Genomic DNA, 16,512 nt, shown 5'->3' on the forward strand with positions numbered 1-16,512 from the left:
TGAGCCGGAAAATTCTCTGAAAACTTGTTTTAAACCTAACAACAATCTGATAAAAACCAATGATGTAAAAACGTAATCACTGATAGATGCATATGGGATTTGGGGTAGTATGTGTTTCTTAAATGCTAATCCTCAGTAAATTGCTTGATCATTTGGTATGCAGCATGCTGTAGTGTATTACATATTGTATTTATATTTTATATTTGGAAGTGCCATTGAACATTGCATATGGCTGCTCTGGTTCTGTCAGTAACATTCTCTGTGCATTCCATATGTGAACAGCATTACAGCCCTTGGATGGCAGTATCCCTTTTACTCTTGGTAATGGCGGTTTTGATTTGTACAATTAATGCATCTGTGTTTCATAGTCTTGTACTCTCCTGAATTACATCCATAGAAAGAAAATAGTGTTTGGAGCAGTACTATGTGGCAAGATGTTGTTTTTGAAACCACCCTCCATCTCTGTCTCTGCCTCCGTCTCTCTGTCTCTGTCCTGCCTGTCTTTCTATGCATAGTTAATAGAATCTAAATAAGATTGTTTTCCAGAGGAAAATCTGTAATATTATTAACTTTCAGGAATGGTTTTATATGTATACATGTACATATGTGTCTCTATATATACTTTTATATTATTGAGACTCAGTTAAGTATAATTTCAAATATTTTAAATTTCAAATCTCTACTTTTGATATGGGCACATTTTAATTGAAATTACTTATTTTGCATATTGATACCACCATATCATGAAGACTTGAAAAAAGATTAAAGTTTATGTCTGTTAATAATTCACATCCTTTTGGTTCCAATTTCTATGGTCTAATTGAGGTGGAATATATTAGTAAATGCTCTGCCTTTTGTAAGAAGGCATTGGTTTTTATTGTTATGAATCAGCTAGAAAGTATCTCATTTTCAAAGAGATACACAGGACATATGCTTGCACATTCTGTTACCAGCTAGCAATCCAAATGGGAAAAACATTTCCATGAACTGAGCGAGTTATATAAGTCAAAGGACCTTCATCATACAGACAGGACTAGGCAGTTCACTCCAGACCATCCCCTGGATGGTGTGCATTGTGTAATGCTTTGAATCCAAAGTCTTCTCTTGGCAGAAGGTCATTTATCTTTAGTCAATGACCTAACCAGTTCAGCTAGGTTACTTTCTCTAGAAAAATCCTCCCCTGCTCAGCAAGGCATGCTTACTGGAGACAAAGAGGCCCTTCTCTCTTGCTGTGGGTTGGAGTGTGCAGTATGTGCTCAGCTGATACTCATATTCCTTACTCTTTTGGGGGTTAAATTTTTCTTTTTGTTTGATTGTTTGAAAAAAAAAAACCCTCCAGTATTTTTTCTCGTGTCTGAAACGGTTCATATTAAAGTTTTCATAATACCCTTCAGTTTCTGTGTTAAACTGATGTTTAAATTGGAAAGAAAGTGGGAAGCTTGGCAGTTTAGATAATTCGCTTCATCTGGTGGCCAGCTAAGTTAACAACCACATCATATGCCAACACTTAGAGAAGATGAAAGGAGCCCCCGGGGCACTGAGGCCGCGCTTCAGGAGTGGAAGGAAAATACAGTTAGAGTTCTTTGTCTCATCGTTTTTATTCTATAAAATGGTAAATTATTTTGACCGGAATCCTGAAGTGTTAAAGGAACAATTTATAGGCTGCACAGTAGCTTAGCTGTGAAGCGGAATGCAGATCGGTGATCAGTATTCTGGACAGAGAGTGTTGAGTCCTATGTCAGCAAATGATGTCTTATGTTCCTCTTGCCTAGAGTACTGCAAGGAAGTGGTGATGTTGTTAGCATATGAATAACATCAAAGCTCTCTGTGGGAAGACAGAGAGAGCAGCCTTTTCTCTTGGATGAACGGGCCCACTCCTCTGGCTGTGTGTCCGACCCCAGAACAGTTTCAGTCCAGACTAGGCAGGTTGATATTCAGCAGCAAGTGGCTGCTACAGGACCACACATACTATCACTAAAGAGCGGATATTTTTACATCAAATTGCCATCCTACACGGAGGGCAGGGAGACTCATTTTTTTAAGTTTATTGGAGGGTGGTTTTGGGAGATGGTAGCAACATTTTCTTTAGAGGTCCTGCAAGGTGCTCAGAACCTGATTACTATTGCCCTAGACAGGGGAGCTGATCTAACTGTTGACAAGAGACTGAGTGGATAACTACCTCTTCAGCCCTGAATTCAGGCATGGTTCTTTGCTGCTGGATTCTTCAATCAATACTGACATGCTGGCCAGACACAATTTAAAAATAATGCGGTCCCATTCTTCTCCCCTGTGCGTCTTATTTGAACATGATAAGCCGCTCTCTTCAAGCCCCTTCTGTTCCCTCCTGTCTGGGTGACCAAGAAATGCTGCTGTTCACTCGAAATGGAATTTAGCGTGGCGGCAGAATTACTGGGGCTTTTCAGAGCACCAGCCGCGTCAGATAGCCTTTGGGATGATAAACTGTAGGACGGCCCATAGCCCAGCAAGTAATTCCAGATGCCTTGGATGTTTAGTCTATTAGTTCACGGGAACATGTTAGAAATAGTCGGTTTCCATTAATGTTCCAGTTATTATTGGCCGAGATGCTTAGGGTATGATGGTGCTAGTCATTTTGGGTAACAACTTTATTTATAGGGGCAGTCTTTTCTGAAAGGTACATGGCTGGGATTTCATTTCTGAGCTCATCTGTTACGCTGACCAAAAACGTCTGTCAAAACTTAGATCAATGTCGTGCACTGTATTTGCATTTTCATGACTCTTGGACTCTTAGAAAAACAAAACAAAACAAAATCCCCCCCAAAACTCACGTTGCCAGTTGTTATACTAACATTCGGCAAAGTTTAGGTTAGCTGCATTCCAGCCCGTGGTTGAGAAATAAGCAGAGAATATTGTTGACATGATTGACTTCCAGTTACTTTGTGTGGTTTCTTTTGCGTGTTTCGAGACGTTATCTGTTTACCAGAGCAGAGAAACAACACACTGGTGTTTATAAAGACCTGACTATCCCATTGATGGAAGGAGGCTTCGTCACCATCGTAGTGGGATAGCGGTTCTTCCTTCTGGTCTCCCACCCCATACACAGTTACTGTTCTCACACCCCCAGTGAGTGACAGACATTGGGAATCTGAGTCTTCGTCAGTCACCCTTGTCTGACGGTTAGACTCTGGGATGCTTCCAAATGGGAGGTTGGAATGAAAAGGAAGGGCGAGAAGGCTTCCAGGGTATGTTAGGGACACCACATCCAAGCTTCAGATTTTCTAATTAGCTTTCAGAAGAAGTGAGCAAAAAAATTACAACCATGTACCCGGTTCAGCTCAAATTTCTAACAGAGCGAATTTTTAATAAGCATTAGTGTTCTTATTTCGAGATAGATGCATGCTAGGATTTGGCTCCTTCTAGTCTTATATTTAAGCTCCCGGGTCACATATATTATCATTCTCACTCCCACTCCACCCCATTTTTCCTTCTTTTTTTCTTTTTTCTTTTTACCTGACTCACAAATTTAGTGGAAATGCCTTTTCCTTCTGGCTGATTCTTTTCTCTGAAGAAATAGCCTCTTTCATAGCTATCCGAAGAAGGTGGGAGAGAGAGCTGATTTCATTCAGTGATGGCTGCATTTGTGTTTAGGCAGTACAAAAGAGCCTGCTTCATACTCTACTAGTTATTTTTTATAATATCCCTTGCAATTCTTTATCTAAAGATTATCTAAAATAATCCTTAATGGACAAGTTAGGAGGTCAGAAAGAACCATAGGATTTTACTGATCAAAAGGATAGTCTCACTAGGCTGAAGCAGGAGGATCACTTCAAGTTTGAGATTAGCCTAAATTACACAGTGTTGCTTAGTGATGTCAGACTTGAATGGACTCATGGTTTTACATGTCAGGGAAGTCAAGGATCACCGGCTAACCTGATACTTAGCTTTTAGACATCATACATAATTGGTAATCTGGATGCTAGCAACAACAGATGACCAGCCTGAGCTCTAAAAATAAAAAAAAAAATATCATACTAGCAGATTTTAAAAAATCACTTTGCCACACGTTGTTTTGAGACTACATAGAGTATCAAAATATTGTTTCCAGTACAGTTCTATGTTACTCAATTTTAAGTCAACAGGCTAGAATCATTTAGGAAGAGAGAGAGGCTCTCAATTGAGAAAATGCCTCCATCAAATTGGCATAAGTTGAATGTATACAACTTGTTTTTTATATTAATATAATCTCAAAGTATTGGTATTTTTAAAGATTTGAGGGAACTTTCAGTGGATTATATTTCTACTATAAAATAAACATGAAACTTAGGGGACAAAATTATGATTTTTAAGTTTAATTTAATTACCTTGAATATTTAGTAATTTATCTATTTAGTGTGTAAGCTTGTGTGTTTGCATAAGGTTATGTTTTTTTAAGTGTTATATATGTGTGTTAAGTTGCCAAGGGGTTTATTTATTATTATTATTATTATTATTATTATCATTATGCTTGTTGGTTTTTTTGTTTTTTGTTTTTTTGAGACAGGGTTTCTCTATGTAGCCCTGGCTGTCCTGGAACTTACTCTGTAGACCAGATTGGCCTCGAACTTGGAGATCCACCTGCTTCTGCCTCCTGAGTGCTGTAATTAAAGGCACGCTCCACCACTGTGCCCGGCATATGCTGGTTTTAATATCAACTCACAGTAAATTAGAATCCCCTGAGTAGGGACCAGTGCCTGAAGAACTGTCCTGATTGCCTTGATTGACGTGGTAAGGCTGATCTCAATGATGATGGAAGCTTCTGGTACCAGCTTGGATTAAAAGTGTATTTCAGAAGGGATTTTATTTTCTCCAGCACTCTCTCGGCTTTCTGTCCTGCTGCCCAGTTGATTTACACTCTTGTATCTGCTGCTGCTGCTGCTGCTGCTGCTGCTGCTGCTGCTGCTGCCTTCCTTGACAGTAGAGCCAGTTTTCCAAACTTTCCTTGTGGAATAGCTACTGGGGCTCTGCAGGAAGCTTCTGGGCTTCTGGCACCAGATTAGGACTGGTGAAGCGCCCTATCTTTGGACTGAGTAACTACCACGTGGCTGTTGCTCCCATGAAAGAAAGAAGTTGGGTGGAACTGCTCTGACTATTGAGGCACTTGGTTTCAATATCAAATGAACACCAGGTTCTCAGCTCTTGGGTGTGAGTTCATGATTGTTGCTATTTTAAAGCTAACATACATTTCACACACACACACATACACACACACACACACACACACACACACTTCTCAATCTGAAGGTCATGTCCCCTTTGGGGACCAAATGACCCTTTCACAGGGGTCACCTAAGACCATCAGAAAATACAGGCTCCTAACAGTAGCAGGATCACAGTTATGAAGTAGCAATGAAATAATTTTGTGGTTGGGGGTCACCACGCCATGAGGAACTGTATTCAAAGGTCACAGCATTAGGAAGGTTGAGAACCAGAGCTATAGAGAACGCTGAGATATTCTCAAAGAGGCTGATCCCTTTTCTTTTCTCGAGTAATAATTGAATAAGGTCATCTTTCTGTCCTGGTATCAAGACTTGGGTACTTGATAGTTTGCCAAAAGTCTGGTGAGTAATGTAGGCTTTCTCATTCAGCTTTGAAAACATTGGTTATCTACTGTGAATTTTCCTGAGAATCACCTTTCTCAGATTACGCCACCACCTCACTGGCTATGCATGTACTCTTTCTAAAGTCTGGAGGCAAATTTCAAGCTACAGACTTACAAAATGTGGTGTGTGTGTGTGTGTGTGCGTGCGTGTGTGTGTGTGTGTGTGTGTGTGTGTGTGTGTGTGTGTGTGTGAGAGAGAGAGAGAGAGAGAGAGAGAGAGAGAGATTACATTTCCATACCTATAGGGATTAGCAATTATAGTTGAATAGCGATTTCAAAGGAATCCCCTGAGTGTATTCAAAATGTTGGCTGTGTTATTTCCAGTTGTCTTACAAAGTATTTCCTCTCTATTTCTACAACATGTTACTTCATAGTATGCACTTGAGAATGACTCCGCTGTACACATGCTGGCAGCCTGGGAGGCAGATTTTCAGGAGCAGCTGTTTTACTCATCTTTACATTTTAAAAAGTATGTACATGGATTTCCTTCATATTAGAATGGTATGTTTTTGACAAAGTGAAATTAATTTAGGAAGTTAATAATCAAGAGTATATAAATACCTATATACTTATACAAATTTTAATGTTATGTGTATGACTAAAAAATACCTCAAGATTCAAAGTGTATATCACATACATTTTCAGTATTGCACTATACATGTATAGTATCCCTTAAGTAAGGTTTTGCTTATAAAATGGAAACAAATGTTCCAAATACTAAAATACTTCATAATCAAATTGTTTTTCTGATTGATATCTAGGAGTCATGAGTGTAGAGAATTATGAACAGGTCTTAGTGAATCAACATCAGTAATCTTCTATTCATTTATTTATTCATCTTGCTAAGCATTTATTGAAGGTATCATGCATAAAGATGAGGATATGCCAAAAAAAAAAAAAAATCAAATAGCCCACGGACTAAATAAGAAGTGGTCACGTCTTGGATGTAAATAGGGTATGGGGCACTAGGTGTGTAGGACTTTGTGAGCTGTGAGGAGAAAGCAGAGGCCTGTCACCTCAACTTCAGGATCTCCACCCCAGCCCCCAGGTTGATGTGTCTGAGACTCATCCCTAGCTATTTCTGAAATCAGGTTCCTGCTTAAAATGTGTCCAAACAGAGGCCACTTTGGTTCTCTTCTGACAGAAGAGGTGACACTCTAGGCAATGAAATGCCACTTAAAACAATATATGGGTTCAGGTACCACTATAGTTCCCCAGAGTGTAAGAATTTTAGCTGAAACATTAAAATAATGTTGACTGTGAAGCGCAAGAAAAAAAAATCCATTTCTTTTTGTGGAGACAGGGTTTCTCTGAGCAGCCTTGGTTGTCCTGGTAAATTACGTGCCAAGTGTGCCGACTTGGGTTTGCGTCTCCAGAGCCCAAGTAAAGCCAGCTGTGGTGGTGCACATCTGAATTCCCAGTGTTCCTTGGGAAAATTCGAGGCAGGAACAGGCGCATCCCTGGAAGCTTGCAGGCCATCTGACCTGGCCTCTGCATTGCAAACAACAAAGAGACCCTATCTCAAGCCAAGTGGAAGATGGGAAGAACAACCTAAGGTCGTTTTCTGATCTCCACACATGAACTGTGGCATGTGCAACCTCCTCTGGCGCGCACACACACACACCACACACACACACTGCAAAGATGAGAAAATAAGACTATGTTCAGCTATGACACCTATGAGGTTTCAGACATAAGATCTAGGGATGACTGAGAAAGACAGAAACTTGCCAGATGCCTTTATCCATCTCTAACACGTCAAGACACAGGTGTGATAGACCAGACTATAAAGTCATGGACCTAAAGCATGGAACACGGAAGAACAGTGGAGAGAATGTAAGGGCTCAGGACTGCTTGGAGGCTCCTGTCTGTTGAATGGAGGAGGACATGGTGGGCAACATTAGTGGCAGGGATATGACTGGATTCCTTCTTGCTGAGCTTTTCAGTGCCCCCAGGAAGGAGGCATGGTCCTGGACTAGGGAATAGTACCTCATACGACCTCTGAGCCAATTTAGGAGCTGGGAGCAACAATTCAGAGGCCCAGCGTGACTAGGAGAAAGGAGCCAGAGTACATTTCCCAGCCATCCAAGTTCTCAGGCAGTCCCGAGCTCTCCTGAGCAGATATGGAAGCAGGATGATGTAATGGGCCCTGACCCTTAGAGGAAGCATGAGAATGGGCCCCCGGAAGTGAAAACTATGGGGTTCTGAAGTTATGATGGCTACCCTCCAGGAATGTAAAACGAAGAGACTAAGAGATCTGTGTGCAGTTAGAGTTAGGCATGGGACTCAGGCCATGGAGCCAGGGAGACTTTTCCTGCTCTCTTTGTCGACCACTCAGCAAATCCTCAGACATCAACTTACTCTGCCAGCATCCCTTCTGAGAGGAAGAAGACAGATAGAGGAGAGCCTTACTGCACAGATAGAAGTTATCTTTAAATTGTAGCTGGTTATAAAAACCAATATTCCTCCCTCCCCTTTCCCCTTCCTCCCTCTCTCCCTCCCTTCTTCCTTTCCTCCCCACTTCCTGTGCTTTTAATTTTTTTTCCTTTTCTCCCTCTTTCTCCTTCTCTTTGTGCTCTTCTTCATTTGTTTTAAGATAGTTTTACATGCCCCTGGCTGGCCTCAAAAATATCATATAGCCAGGGGTGGCCTTGAACTCCTGATCTTCCTGCCCCTACCCTGAACTGCTGGGATTTCAGTGTTGGCCACCATGCCTGACTCAAAAGCATCTATAGTACTTATAGAACACACTCCTCCGCCGGGCGTTGGTGGCGCGCGCCTTAATCCAGCATCGGAGCAGAGCAGCGATCTCTGTGAGTTCGGCCACCTGGCTCCAAGTGATCCAGGAAAGGCGCAAAGCTACACAGAGAAACCCTGTCTCGAAAAACCAAAAAAAAAAAAAAAAAAAGAACACACTCCTCCATATGACCTGCTGTCTGCCATGTGATACATGGGCCTTCCTCCTCCTGGACTTCTGGCTTCCTCTGTAAAGGTCCTTGTTTCTTCCTCAAGACACTGGTGGGTCACTCCCAACACTCCATTATAGGGTAGTAGCACATTACCTTCCTTTTCTAGTTCTCTTCATCTGGATGGTGAGTACCATATTCCAGATGCTGATAGGCTGTTACCCTCTTAAACAATGGAATTAGTTAATGGAATGCAGTACGTCCTCAGCCAACTGGTTGGAAAACCCAGCCACATTTCATAACATTTCTCTTTCTGTCACTTCAAAAACATTAGAAGAAAACAAATCGCCCTTGACAATCCCTTGCTATTAAAATGTACTTCTGTTAAAACACATCACCCAGGGCAGCATTAAACTAGAGGATACAGATGTATCCATGCATTCTAGCATCCTGGAATTATACTTACTATTCTGAATTATGACAATTTCAAATGTTGCTATGCATTATTTTCTCTGACAATTTTCAACATCTCCACAAAGAAGGGGAAGCCAGCCCTCTCTCAGCCCTAACTGCACATTTAAAGAGATAGAAAAGCAATAAGGTTGAATCCAGCTAGTTTCAATCCAAAGGAAAAAAATTATAGAGTTACTACTTTAAGATATAAAATTCTATTATTAATAAATATGAGCATAGTTCTTAACCTGTAGATTCATTTAGGCAAGTTTTCTGTAGATATTGCCTAGAGAACATGGAGGTAGGGTTAGGTGGGGTAAGCTGTTAGAACACAAGGTGGGTCAGAATGAATAATTTTTTGTTCTCTCAGAGTACTCCAGTCACAGAAGATGAGAAACCGATGGGAAAATAAGAGACATGTATCTGACAATTTTCTTGGATTTTAGCAAAAATTAATTGTTCTCCTCTGTAGAAGTTTAGAGCTATGTTGATTACATGGAGTTCTAAGGTTCCTTTCTGAGTTTGTTTGTGTGTTGCTAGGTTCTTCAGAGTACAGGCTTACCATGCTTTTGTTTTCTAGGTTGGACTTATTTTGTTTCCCAGCCTGGAGATGTGGAGAGGAAAACTCTGTGAACCTTCTGTCTGTACATAAACTGCATGACTCATCACTCACACTCCTCTCAGAAGAGAAGGCTGTTGCTGTTATGGTCAGAGCTAAGGATAAGTACAGATATCAAATTCTGGGGGGTGGGGGTGGTAAATACTAGTTGTTAAACATCACATAATACCCCATGCACATGTGCATTTTATTACACCAATTAAAATGTTTGCAGTGCATTTTATTACAGCAACTAAAATGTTTGCAGAGGAAAATAGTAAAAACTGACTCAGTTATGTGGGCATGAGAGCCTTTCAGTTGCTGTAGAAAGAGAGTGGCTCTTGATGCTGTCTTTCAGACAATTCTGCTGTGTTACTGTAGGTGGTGGTTACAGTTACAGAGTGAGAGAGATATGGCCCTGTTGACTCATGCCTGCAATATAGGAAGATCCGCCAGAACACCTACCATATTGCTCACTTGATATAAAGTGGTACAAGCATAGACAGACCAGCCCACTTCAAACCTCTTTAAAAATGCCTTCTGTGACCACCTTAATTGCACCCCTATGGCTCTTGTTATTAAATTATCTCCTGATATATAACAAAATCGTAATTTTTTCCTTCTATTTTTCCCTGTCATGTGATTTGGAGAGACAATGATATTTGTATTTCATTCTGCAGTAAATATCAGTTCCACTGAGTCACTAGGGGTGTGTCCTGGAGTCACAACAGTATGTTTTATGTAAACAATCCGAAAATGCTAACAGATCATATGAAATATCCTAGAGCTTATCGTTGTTTTGTTTTTCTGGATGGCCACTTAACTCTCGGCCAGGCAGCCTACGGAGGAGAGATGCTGGCTTTGAATTGTGTTCAAAGAGTAAATGGAGAGGGACTGGATTGTGGTACAGATTTTAATGTTCCTTCCCACTAAAATGAGAAGTCATGCCATATTCATAACTCCAAAGAGCTGCAGAAGTACAGCACAGGTGGAATGATTAGTAAGATACTTGTGTCCCCAGATGATGTATTTAATAGATTGATTTTTTTTTTCAACTTGTAGGAACTTTATTTTCCTTCCACCTTTTTTCCCTTTGCTCAGGCGTCTGCAGAGGAGCTCAGGACCACTCAGTGGTGGCTCCAACCCACTCGGTGGCCTGCGCTGTGGAGCTGCTGACCAGTCCTCAGTGGCTGGCTGGCACTCCAGTCTTCAGTAGGGAACTGCTGGATGGGTACAGAGGCACCTGTACACCCTCAGACCAGTCTGCCACCTCTGGCTGAGCAGCAGTGAACTCAGGAGCTGTGCAGTCCATTCGCCTGGAATTCCTCCTTGTCACAGCCTTCTCAGCACGGCCTGTTCCTCCTTCTCAATCTCCTCTGGTCTCTGTAGAGTAAATATCAGCATAACTTCCATGGGTGCTCACGGAGATGTGCCACGCATGCGGAGTCTTCCTGGCCAGCATCCACCACATCAGACCCACTGAGTGAGCTCCCTTATTGTTGCATGGATGCAATGTCCACATAGCGCAGAGGAGAGTCTGTGTTACACAGGGCAATGGTGGCAGGTGACATAGAGCCTGTGAGGGGCTGGGGTCAGCTCGGATCAGTCACCACTAGAAGGCGCGCTCCTGAAGGCTGCTTGGATCTGGTAGTGAAGTCCAGGGTGAAGCGGCAGCAATCGAGTGGCTCCAGTGCGCAGAAACTTCAGCACAGCTCGCTGCCGTGTTCTTGGAGGAGATGACGCTGACATCAGCAGGGTTCCAATGCAACGATAGCACGGCTGCAAGCAGCAGCTTCTCCCAGGTCCTCTTCAGGTTGATGATGTAGATACATCACTTTTCTTTTGTAGATGTACTGCTCCATCTGAAAGTCAAGGTTGGTGCACTAAGTGGTTCCTGCAGCAAGGAATTTGAGGACATCCTCCTCCTTCATCTGCAGGACGTCAAGGGCTCCGGACATTGTGTTAAGTTTCCCTTTAAGTTACGACGGGAATCAAGAACAACGCCGTATGAACCCGTCCCCGAGTAGCGCGGAAAGGCAGCATTGAATTTTATTACCCACAAAGCACTTCCAAAGTCAGCCAATAGAGGAAAACAGAGAAACTGGCTCCATTGACTGTGGCTTCTGTTTCACGACACCTAGCAACCTTACAAGTACAGGAGTGGAAATGTTAAAATGAAGGAGTTAAGGTATATGGGTAAGGTATAAGGTAACTGTACCCAGAAATAGTCCTGCTATTTTGGAAAATGAAGTTCAGAGTATCTACTGTGGGAATTTAATAAAACTTTTCGTCTTCAATATAAGATAGGCCATAAATCAATGAAATTTAAATAGCTCTGCTCTCTTGAACACCTGCTTATCTGTCTTGAGAAAATTCTGCGGTGGTTTAACCATCATTTTACGACATTAAAAAGTAATGCTCGCTAACGTACTTCTTGAAAAGGCTATTAAAGTTAAGGGTCTGTCAGCCATTCTATTAGAAACCTGATTTCCAGGAGTTTAATATAAACCAGACATCACATGTAATAAACCCTAATGCAGAAATCTGAAGCTGGAATCATCATTTTCTCTATTTAAAGACCATCTTCCCCTCCAAGACTGTCTTTAGCTTTGGAAAATATCTTTTGGATAAGTTGTAATTTTAAAAATTCACCAAATGCTCTTCCCCCCCTTCCTGTGATATTTTACCTCTGATTTAAGATAAAAGTCCTAAGGAAGAAAGGCTTGCCTAAAAATAGCTTCTGAATGGAGTTAATCTATGCACTAGGAAAAGAACTCTCAACAGAACTTCGTGCTTCTTTCTCCATAGAAGAACCTGTGGTCCCCGTATGGTATCTTGCTTTTGCATTTTTGCTGTGACAGTGACCATGGATGGAGTGGCTTAGACTGTTAATTCTTGTCTCTGTTCTGGAGGTTAGACATCCACAGTCCTCATCACTGGACTACAGTCACCCCATCAAGCAAGGCTGCCTGCCTCTGCTGGAGGCCGTGGAAGGAGGGTATTTCAAGGTTTTTTTTTTGTTTTGTTTTTTTGTTTTTGTTGTTTTTGACACAGCTTCATTCCTCTGGGTCATTTCCTCCACCTTCAGATTCGTACTACAATCCATGCTTTTACTGGGGTGCAACTGAGGCTATGGGCCCCGTTTGAACAGCTGTGTGAAGGCATTTCAATCATCTAGGACACGCCTTAGGATGCCCTAAGTGTTGGTGTTTGTGTAGAATGAGAGAGGAGATTCACAAATGAGCATTTTGGAGCTCTATAGCTCTTGAATAGCCCCAACCTTAGCATGGGCTCCCCTTTTCTACACAACTGAGTTAGCAAGGAAAGATCTGGGTGGGGGTGGGGTGGGGTGAATCTATAGGTTGGACATATTTTAAAATTAAGTCCAACCTGGGAGACAAATCATCGGCCATCTGAGTTTCAGAACTTTGATTTGCATGAAAAACAATGAATTAAAAAAAAAAAAAACTGGGAGGGAGGAGTGTGGTTTAGAAGGGTGAAAAAGAGATGTGACAAGTGAGTACCAATTCCTGCTCACTCATGTTCCGTGATGGAGAATTGCTGAGATAGTAGTGCTCCTTCATCTCCTCCACAGTGCTCCTTCATCACATCCCTCCACTACAGTGCTCCTCCACACGCCCCCACCACAGTGCTCCTTCATCACAGTGCTCCTCTACCAGTGCTCTTTCATCACAGTGCTCCTCCACACTGCCCCCCCCCCCCATCACAGCTCCCCCCACAGTGCCCCCACTACCCCCCCCATAGGCTCCCCACCATAGTCCCCATCAAGTCTCCTCCACCACAGTGCTCCTTCATCAAAGTGCTCCTCTACACGTGCTCCCTCACTCCCCCACTCTCCCCCCAATCTCCCACAGTGCTCCCCCCCCCCCTCCCCCCACACCCCCACTACTGCTCCCCACCCCCCCCTCCCCCACCACAGTGCTCCTCATCAATGCTCCTCCACAGTGCTCCTTCATCACAGTGCTCCTCCACACAGTGCTCTTCATCACCCCCCCCCTCTCCCACAGTGCCCTCCCACAGTGCTCCTCCACTCACAGTGCTCCTCCTCCACCCTCCACCACAGTGCTCCTTCACTACAGTGCTCCTTCATCACAGTATCCCTCAAGCACAGTGCCCCTTCAACACAGTTCTCCTCAATCCTAGTGCCCCTCCATCATACTGCTCTTGTACCACAGTGCCTCTCCATTAACATCCCCCTCCATCACAGACCACTCTTCACAATAATGCACAGTGCTTAAAACACCAGTAGTGTTAGTGTCCGATGTCTGGGATGTACTCATGATCTTCCAGGTTCCAAATGCTTGGGGTCACTTCCTCTCTCTGGCTCTGCCATCTTCAGCAGACACTCACAGGCTCAGGCCAGTTCCATTCCTCATCTGCTGCTGTCTATGGGAATAGTTCCTCAGAACTGGGGGTCTCCAATATGTTGGTGTTTCCACTCAACTGGGGATATACTCTCAGCCAATGGCCTCCTGGCCTCTCTTCAGGGACTCTGACTCTGCCACTTGGTGCCAAGCCTCACCTTCTCTCTAGAAGTTTTTCATTTTTACAATTACCATGCTGCCCAAAGTAGTACCCAGTGGAATATTTTTCACGTGACCAAGTTCTCCCTCTGGCTTGAGATGCAGCCCTGCCCCCCATTTGAACCACAGCGACTGTGGTTTGACCTGCAGAAATACATCCCAGGAGATGTTTCCTCAATTATGTTGGTCACTTAATGATAGATCACAGCTGATTTTTCAGCCCCAGCTAATCAGTATTGATTACTACAGTAAAAGTATAACTTGAATGGTTCTGGCTTCTTGTTAATCAGTTTTGACTCTTCAGCCCCAGCTGAACAGAAATCACAGCTTCTTAACAAAAAATATTACATGAGCAGCCCCAGTGGGGGAGTCTTTGCTCCCCTCTGAAACTTCGCAAGCTAGGCTACATTGTCTACACTTCTCTCAACATTTCTATCTTCCAATTTCCCATAGCAGCTCACTAAGCTCTGAGCATTCAATGACTTTTCCAGCTCACTATTCCAAACACTTTTACAATCCTTCACAAAAGCAGCGTGGTCACGTCCATCACAGTAATGTTCACTCTTGTGCTACCAATTTCTGTCCTAGTTAGCTTTTCCTATTGGTATGCAAAACACTGACTGAAACCAGCCTAGGGAGGAAAGGGTTAATTTCACTTTACAACTCCCTGGTGACAGTCCATCACTGAAGGTCAGGGCAGGAACTCAAGGCAGGAACCTGGAGGCAAGAACTGGAACAGAGGCCACAGAGGGATGCTGTTTACTACCTTGCTTCCCACGGCTTGCTCAGCTTGCTTTCTTACACAACCCAGCACCATCTGCCTAGGAGTGGCACCACCCACAGTGGGCTGGGCCCTCCCCATCAATCATTAATCAAGAAAATGCCTCATAGACTTGCCTACAGGCCAGGCTGAGGGAAGTGTTTTCTTAATTGATATTCCTTTTCTAGATGCTCTTAGCTTGTATCATAGTCACAAAAGACTAACCAGCACTCTCACAGTGTCCTTGAGATGCTAGACCACTCTTTTCTTGGCTGTCTGATGTCTAGATGTTACTGGATGTATTGCAGAAGGACCTGTGTGAAGGTATGAATGTTCTTTGCCCTATTATTTTACTTTGGTTGATTATAAAATGCACATTCTATATGTAACCACCTTGTATTTCAGATTTTTAAAAAGCTTAGAAATCCAGATCGCTATGCTTGCCAACATAGCAATGGTTAACCTTCTTGTAGCCAAAATACTTCAAGGAATAAATGATAGGGAGTGTAGGAACAGAAAGAGAGAAAGAGAAGTGATTGACAGGTGGCGGTCTGATTCAAGAAAAAAAAAAGCGTAATTTAACATTTTGTATTATTGAGTTCTGCTGCGGAATAATCCTCTTGTATTCCGTAAAGATTTGTCCTGGAATTGTTTTAATAAAACGCTGATTAGCCAGGCAGTGGTGGCTCACACCTTTAATCCCAGCACTCAGGAGGCAGAGGCAGGTGGATCTCTGTGAGTTCAAGGCCAGCCTGGGCTACAGAGTGAGTTCCAGGAAAGGTGCAAAGCTATACAGAGAAACCCTGTCTCAAAAAACCAAAATAAATAAATAAATAAATAAATAAATAAATAAATAAATAAATAATAAAATGCTGATTGGCCAGTAGCCAGGTAGGAAGTATAGGCAGGGTCACCAAACTAAGAATTATGGGAAGGAGAAGGGTGGAGTCAGGAGTCACCAGGCAGATACAGAGGGAGCAGGAGATGAACGTGCCATGCTAATAAAGGTACTGCCATGTGGCAGAGTGTAAATAAGGAATACAGGTTAACCTCAAATGTAAGAACTAGTTAGTAATAAGCCTGAGCTATCGACCAAGCATTTATAATTCATATAAGCCCCTGTGTTTTTTTGGGACTGGACAGTCAGGACAGGAAATGTCCATTTACAGAGCTCTATTTCATGATGATTTAAGTCAGGCTTGCTTGTTTCTTTTTTGACCTGTTGAGAAATAGCCATGCACATATCCTTGTTTCCTGGAGTAAATTCTTTTTTAAGCACACATAACAATCAAATCAATGTTGGGAGTGCCACTTGTTTGGAATAGATGTCATTTTGTCAGAATTCTCAGGGGGTAGACTTCTGTTCCAACATGGCTATAATATGGAAAGGTGACATCCATAAATCAGCAAAGGGAATGCACCTGGGCAAAGTCTAGGGGACATCAGGCACAAGCTTCCTAGTGTTCCATATCCTCTTCTATCCAACATAGTCACACACAGAGCAATGACTAGGGCAACCCAGGTGGAGCCTGACCATCTGCAGAAGTTCACCAAGGCCATTGTTGGAAGATGAGGCATTGGCTCAGTCATATAGATGTAGGCATGGAATGCCTGTGGTTTATCTATGTGATCAC

The sequence above is a fragment of the Peromyscus leucopus genome, chromosome 19 (genome assembly GCF_004664715.2).
Source record: "Peromyscus leucopus breed LL Stock chromosome 19, UCI_PerLeu_2.1, whole genome shotgun sequence".
Lineage (NCBI taxonomy): Eukaryota > Metazoa > Chordata > Mammalia > Rodentia > Cricetidae > Peromyscus > Peromyscus leucopus.